Genomic DNA, 8611 nt, shown 5'->3' on the forward strand with positions numbered 1-8611 from the left:
CCCCAATGATCACCACCCACCCTGACGGGAGCTGGTCTTACTCCAAAGCTACTCAGCAGTATGACGTGTGTTTCAGCTCAGACACACTCAAGAGTGACGTAGTGGTTTTCCCCGCACCGTTTCCGCCTGTAGATGCGGAGCTGATCAGTATTAACGGAGGAGACACTTTTACCAGAACTCAGACTTTGCCCAACAAAGAAAAGGTAAGAAAACTATGAAAAACTACATGTGTTCATATAATCACAAGAGCTGAGCCTGAAAACGTGTCTCTCCGTGTTTGGTTTTCTTGTATATGAAGTTAAATTACTTTGTGCTAACTTTCCACAATGTGTTTATTGTGTTTTTGGCTTTGGATTTATGTTGAAATACACTGTGGTGCGTGAGCCATTGAAGCTCATAAACCTGTCAAACTATACATGAAAGTCCATGTCGCTGTCCATGGTGCTGAAGTCAGTCCCATCACAGTGTGTTATCAGAGGTCCAGGGAATGCAACGCGGAAAATGTAAAGATTGGGAAAAGGATAGTGTGATTTCCTGACACATATATTTGAATTTAAAAAAAAAAAAAAAATAGGGGTATATAGTCATGACAGATTTAACGTGTCATCACATTTATGGAGGATTTTTCAAACGCTTACTTAATCAACCTAATTTCCTCTGCATTTTTCTCTTTTTTAAAATATAGGAAAATATTTTGATTTGTAGTTGCAATCAACAATTTCACCTCTCTCTGCATATTTGGTGTTTTGCAGTGTTTTACTCCAAAGGTGTGCCATGGTTTACTGTATGTAGTTTTCTAGCTGGGCTATCAATTCTCAGGTGAAAGTCTTTGAATAAAATAAAGAAAATAAATAAATAAATATAGACAGACAGAGAAGGGAAATGAGACAGAGAGAATCAAGTCGAAATGCATAGTTATTGTTGTTTGAAACAGTAGAATCAAATTATGTTTGTTAATATGAAATTGCTCAGTTCACATAGTTGGTTAGTCTTTCCACTGTTGCTGTCAGAGGTTGAATGCAGTTATTTCCTATCACCACGTGGGGACACTATAGACCATGACATCTTGACGTTATTTCAGCATGCACAAGACTCCTCCCAGAGAGAGAGGATGATGATGTTTCTCTGGGCTTTGTTACAAAGAGGCGCAGGGCGAGAGAAAAGAGGTTGAAAAACATTCTCCTGCTGCCGGATAAAAATGCGAGAAACTGGAACCTTGTACTTCGTTTTTAATATGACTGTTTGACGGCAGTGGTCGGACTGGGATTTATGCCCTTTCGTGCTGGATATAATGATGTATTTCTCAGGCAGAACGAGACTTTGTCGGATATATTTCGTGGCCGTGCTGCTGAGTTGTTGCTGGGAAGCAGTGTCTGGACAGCTCTCGTATTCCGTCTCAGAGGAGGTAAACCCGGGCACTGCTGTTGGAAATATCGCCAAGGATCTAAATCTCAATGTGCAGGAGTTAGAGCCTCGTATGTTTCAGATCGTTGCTGGATCAAAGAGGAAATATTTCGACGTAAATCTGAAGACTGGTGTTTTTTTATGTCAGTGAAAGAATAGACCGTGAGGAGCTTTGTGCAAAGGCTGCAAAATGTACGGTCAATGTAGAGGCCGTGATCAATGACCCGCTGAAGCTTTACCGGTTAGAGATAACTATATTAGATATAAACGACAATGCACCCGTTTTCTCTGAGCAATTACAGTCACTAAAAATAGCAGAAAGTACTTTACCGGGAGTGAAATTTGGATTAATAGAGGCATCGGATCTGGATGTTGGGAAGAACGGTGTTAATACATACAGGCTCAATAATAATGATTATTTTTCTTTAGATATTCACAAAGGGGCAGATAGTGTATCTGCTGAGTTAGTGCTGCAGAAATCTCTAGACAGAGAGCGTGACTCTGTGATCAAACTGACACTAACTGCAGTAGATGGAGGAAGTCCGTCCAGATCGGGAACCTCACAAATAATTATCAATGTTTTAGATATTAACGACAACCATCCTGCTTTTAGTAGATCTTTGTACAAGATTCAAATTTCTGAAAACTTGCCAACAGGATCTACTGTGATAGTTCTGAATGCCACAGACGCAGACGAGGGTTCAAACAGTGAAATAGAATATTCATTGAGAGAAAAAGGTCAGGATCGTGTTTTAAATTTATTTCAAATTGACTCTAAAACAGGTGCAATTTTAGTCAGAGGTCAGATCGACCATGAAGAAAATCCTGTCTTTGAGATTCATGCACAGGCCAGTGACAAAGGGCAGCCTCCGATGTCTACTCATTGTAAAGTGCTGGTAGAAGTGGTGGACCTAAATGACAACGCTCCTGAGATCACGGTGACGTCACTATTAAACACAGTGAAGGAGGATGCAAAAGTAGGTACTGCTATAGCACTTGTGTCTGTACTGGATAAAGATGGGGGTAAAAACGGAGTAGTAAAAGCTGCCATTGAAAATGATGTTCCCTTTAAATTGGAGACAAATTATAAAAATTATTATTCGTTAGTAGTTGATGGTCCGCTCGACAGAGAGACTGTGGCCGAGTACAATGTCACCATCGTAGCGACTGATGAAGGGACTCCACCTCTCTCCAGCACCAACATAGTGACAGTTCATGTTTCTGATGTCAATGATAACCCGCCTCGCTTCTCAGAGCCGCTGGTTAATGTTTATGTTAAAGAGAACAGTCCAGTAGGAGCAGTTATTAAAACTGTGACTGCAGCTGATGCTGATATCAATCAGAATGGTCAGGTGAGCTATTCTTTTCTACAAAGTAACAGTAACTCACTGCCGTTATCTACAATGGTGAACATCAACTCAGAGACTGGAGATATAGTCAGCCTGCAGTCTTTTAACTATGAGGAGTTGAAAACGTTTCAGTTTAAAGTTCAGGCCACAGACTCTGGTGTTCCTCCGCTCAGCAGCAACGTGACTGTCAACGTTTTAATCCTGGATGAAAATGACAATAATCCAACAATTCTCGCGCCATATTCTGAGCACGGCTCCGTTAACAGTGAGAGCATCCCCTATTCTGCTGAAGCGGGATACTTTGTGGCAAAGATCAGGGCTGTAGACGCAGACTCTGGATACAATGCGCTGCTCTCTTATCACCTCTCTGAGCCCAAAGGAAACAACCTCTTCCGCATCGGAACCAGCACCGGAGAAATCAGGACTAAGAGGAGAATGAGTGACAATGACCTGAAAACTCACCCCTTGGTGGTGTTGGTGTCTGATAACGGAGAACCCTCCCTGTCAGCTACTGTGTCTATTGAGGTGGTGGTGGTTGAGAGCACAGCTGACATCCAGACTCAGTTCAGACATGTGCCCATAAAGGAGGACAGCTTCTCTGCGCTGAACCTGTATCTGCTGATCGCCATTGTGTCGGTGTCAGTCATCTTTCTGCTCAGCCTCATCAGTTTAATAGCTGTCAAATGCCACAGGACAGACGGCACTTTCAGCAGGTACAGCGCCCCAATGATCACCACCCACCCTGACGGGAGCTGGTCTTACTCCAAAGCTACTCAGCAGTATGACGTGTGTTTCAGCTCAGACACACTCAAGAGTGACGTAGTGGTTTTCCCCGCACCGTTTCCGCCTGTAGATGGGGAGTTGATCAGTATAAACGGAGGAGACACTTTTACAAGAACTCAGACTTTACCCAACAAAGAAAAGGTAAGGACATTATTGCATTAAGTACATTTTTTCTTTACCGTTTCTATGTTGCGATCTGAAGGAGAAATAGTGCCGTTGTATTCAGGCTATTTTTAAGTGCGCTGTGTATGGAGGTGAAAAGTAAATGCAATTAGAACAACCATTTGAGTTAACATTGAAATAATGTCAAATACAAATACAGTGGGTAGGTATCTTATAAACTATACCCTACTGTACACTCAACGATGGTTTCCTCACCTCATTAATTGATGACTTCCCATTCGGTATTTTAATGCGCGAGTTGTTTATTAAATGCAGTGCTGAACGCTAGTGTATGAATGTGTGTTGGTCGCAGTTGTAGGGACATAAAAGTTAAAGAAAGTACCTATTTAAGTGCACAATATTTATGAGTACATTTACACACATCGAATATGATGCGTACTACAATGTATTCGTCTCCAAACTATCTGTGTTTAAAATATTTGTTGTTGTCAGTTAGCAATTGCAGTTTTAAAAAGGACTGGTGATTTCCCGGACTCACATAAAAGAAAAATAATAAAGACCTTTGTGATCATGGATTCCAACAATTTGTGCTGCATATTCGGCATTTTCGAGGAGAACACCGCTATCCATGGCGCTGAACTCAAGTTTGTGTTAGTGTGGTCCCTGTACTCATTAATCCACAAGACATATGGAGAAACTTCTTTTTCGACAACAGAACGATTTTGTAGAACAGCTTTATGCATATTTTTATGCAAGTGTATACTCTCAGATTTAAGTATTCTTCCGGAAAATAACTATGTCTCTGCTGTCCCTATTGTGTTTCTTTTAACTGAAAAGGCTGTTTGGGTGTGCGTGAGGTGAGCATTTGTCTGAGGACTTCCTGTGCCATAATTTTGTGTTTTTAAATTTCCAGCAAGTTGCTTTCCGTTTCAAAAGCATTTAACTCGCTTAATAAGTCCTCAATGGGTTCCTTTAATTCTGAGTTCGTGGCGAGTAGAAACGAAATTGCAGACACATAATAAATAGTGACCATACTAAGCGCTTCTTTACTTGAGATTTGGCAAGATGTTTAGGAGAACATGAATGTGGGGGTCGTTGTGATATTGTTAGGCGGATGATGCTGATGTATTTCTTGCAAGTGTCCACATGAGGACACTGTAGACCATCACATTTCAGTTTCCTCTTCATTGGTTCGGGGCTCCTCCCAGATTCAGAGGATGATCATGTTTCTCAGGCGATTGAAACAAAGAGACTCGGAGGGTGACAGAGAACGATGTGACGACGATTTTTATTTTGCAACCCAAAGTCGTTTGGTGTAATACCTATTAAGGATTGTATTCTTTATTGTTGTGAATCTACTTTAGAATTTGTCTGCATGACGTCTCTCGATGTGTGGAATAATGCATTTGTCGAGCAGAAGGAGCTGTGTGTGGATATATCTCCTGTTCGTGCTGCTGGATTGTTACTGGGAAGCGGTGTCTGGGCAGCTCTCTTACTCCGTCTCAGAGGAGGTGAATCTGGGGACTGTTGTCGGAAATATCGCTAAAGATCTCAACATCAATGTCCAGGATTTGGAGTCCCGCATGTTTCAGATCGTTGCTGGATCAAAGAGAAAATATTTCGAGGTAAATCTAAAGACTGGTGTCCTGTATGTTAATGAGAGAATAGATCGAGAGGAACTCTGCGGCGATGAACCAAAATGTTCCCTCAGTGTAGAAGCAGTGATTAATAACCCTTTAAAACTGTACCGGATTGAAATTATAATCTTAGATGTGAATGATAATTCCCCGTCATTTCTCAGCAGCTCGCAGGTTATCGACATTAGTGAGAACACGGCAGCAGGGGTTAAATTTCCTCTGCATCCTGCTGACGATGCAGACGTCGGTAAAAATACTGTAAATAACTACAAGCTGAGCCAAAATGAACACTTCTCTCTCGTCACACATAAAGGAGAGAGTATATCTCCCGAATTACAGCTTCAGAAAGTTTTAGACAGAGAAAAACAGTCTGTGATACGACTCACACTGACTGCTATTGATGGAGGAACTCCTGCTAAATCTGGCACTATGGTGATTATAGTTAATGTGCTGGACATTAATGATAACGCTCCTCTATTCAGTCAAACTCTGTATAAAGCCAGTGTGTATGAAAATGTAAAGTTAGGCACGTCGATAATAACATTAAATGCTACTGATCTGGATGCAGGTCAAAATGGACATGTTTTATTTTCGTTCAGTAAAGTAGGCAGAGGGAAACAGACTGATCTGTTTGCAATAGATGAAAAAACTGGAACTGTAACAAATAAAAAGAATATCGACTTTGAAGAAAATAATGCTTTTGAGATTCGAGTACAAGCCAGTGATGGAGCTTCTTCTCCTATGACCTCACATACCAAATTATTAATTGAAGTTTTAGACGTCAATGACAATGCCCCTGAAATATCTGTTACGTCATTGTTAAACACCGTAAAGGAGGATGCGTCCATTGGCACTGCCATTGCACTAGTTTCAGTATCTGATGAAGACGGAGGTAAAAATGGGATGGTGAACTGTAAAATCTCCAATAATGTTCCTTTTAAGTTAGACTCAAATTATAAGAATTACTACTCGTTGGTGGTGGACGGTCCTCTGGACAGAGAGAGCTCAGCTCAATACAACATCAGCATCACTGCTACTGATGAGGGCAGCCCACCTCTCTCCAGCACGAGCGTCATTAATGTCCACGTCTCAGATGTGAATGATAACAAACCTCTATTCACTGAAAACATAATCAATGTCTATGTGAAAGAAAACAGTCCAGTAGGAGCAGTTTTAAAAACTGTTTCAGCAATTGATGCTGACATCGATCAGAATGGTCAGGTGAGCTATTCAGTTTTACAAAGTAACAGTAACTCACTGCCGTTATCTACAATGGTGAACATCAACTCAGAGACTGGAGATATAGTCAGCCTGCAGTCTTTTAACTATGAGGAGTTGAAAACGTTTCAGTTTAAAGTTCAGGCCACAGACTCTGGTGTTCCTCCGCTCAGCAGCAACGTGACTGTCAACGTTTTAATCCTGGATGAAAATGACAATAATCCAACAATTCTCGCGCCATATTCTGAGCACGGCTCCGTTAACAGTGAGAGCATCCCCTATTCTGCTGAAGCGGGATACTTTGTGGCAAAGATCAGGGCTGTAGACGCAGACTCTGGATACAATGCGCTGCTCTCTTATCACCTCTCTGAGCCCAAAGGAAACAACCTCTTCCGCATCGGAACCAGCACCGGAGAAATCAGGACTAAGAGGAGAATGAGTGACAATGACCTGAAAACTCACCCCTTGGTGGTGTTGGTGTCTGATAACGGAGAACCCTCCCTGTCAGCTACTGTGTCTATTGAGGTGGTGGTGGTTGAGAGCACAGCTGACATCCAGACTCAGTTCAGACATGTGCCCATAAAGGACGACAGCTTCTCTGCGCTGAACCTGTATCTGCTGATCGCCATTGTGTCGGTGTCAGTCATCTTTCTGCTCAGCCTCATCAGTTTAATAGCTGTCAAATGCCACAGGACAGACGGCACTTTCAGCAGGTACAGCGCCCCAATGATCACCACCCACCCTGACGGGAGCTGGTCTTACTCCAAAGCTACTCAGCAGTATGACGTGTGTTTCAGCTCAGACACACTCAAGAGTGACGTAGTGGTTTTCCCCGCACCGTTTCCGCCTGTAGATGGGGAGTTGATCAGTATAAACGGAGGAGACACTTTTACCAGAACTCAGACTTTACCCAACAAAGAAAAGGTAAGAACATGATTGCATTACGTGCTTGACATTTTATTACACTACACCAACGTTGAGAATTGGGTGGGAATTGATGCCGTTCTACGTTAAGTCCTTTGCAAAGCGTTTTGTGTCATGTCGGTGATTAGGAAAAAAAAACTACTGACTTGAGTGTGAAATAATATACTGTAGAAATATTCGAAACTGAGTATCTTGATATAAATAGACATATTGGAAATGTGCTGAATTAGTAATCTCAGTCATGACTTTGTGCTGAGCTGTTTTTGAAAGTGTATGTCGCTATCCATGGTGCTGAAGGCGTGTTTCTGGTCCTTTTTGCTTCCAAACCGAATTGTGCAGTTGTAAATTATTTTCAACCCTGTCTCTTGAAATTAGGCTTACATACTGATTTATACATCAGCAATGTATCTGTGAAGATAAATTATTTTCCCTGATTTTAATTGTGTTTCCTTTCCCTCTGTTTTGTATCTGGCTACTGTAGAAAGCAGGTTTTTGTTTGTGTGCTTACTAAACAATCTTTCTGGGATGTTGATATTTTAAAAATCTTTTTCTGTAACCACATCCGTTGTCTCGGGAAGTTTTGACTTATTGTCGAAAACAGGTCATTTTGTTAAAAAAAAAAGTGATAATCTAAATTATCAGTGTAATAAACTATGTCATTAAGCCACTTGTTCGTTGAGTTATGAAATGGTTTAGTTACATATTCAAGTGGAAATTAAGAATGTAAAGGTCTGCTAATATTAGTGTCTGTATGTTGAATGTAGTTCTCGAAAGTGTCCACATGAGGACATTGTAGACCGTCACATTTGAACTAACTCTTTGGTAGCGCGGGGCTCCTCCCAGATTCAGAGGATGATGATGTTTCTCAGGCGATTCAAACAAAGACACTCTGGGAACGAAAGAGGACGGTGCGACCACCATTTTCCTATCGTACTGCTTATATGCCGATGAATTCATTTAATATGTTCCGTGATGCTGTTTAATGTATCCATATGACTGACCTTATTCGCTAAATCTATCTTTATGCCGTCTCTGGATGTGTGGAATAATGCATTTGCCGAGCAGAAGGAGCTGTGTGTGGATATATCTCCTGTTCGTGCTGCTGGATTGTTACTGGGAAGCGGTGTCTGGGCAGCTCTCTTACTCCGTCTCAGAGGAGGTGAATCTGGGGAC

The sequence above is a fragment of the Epinephelus moara genome, chromosome 4 (assembly GCF_006386435.1).
Source record: "Epinephelus moara isolate mb chromosome 4, YSFRI_EMoa_1.0, whole genome shotgun sequence".
NCBI classification, from domain to species: Eukaryota; Metazoa; Chordata; class Actinopteri; order Perciformes; family Serranidae; genus Epinephelus; species Epinephelus moara.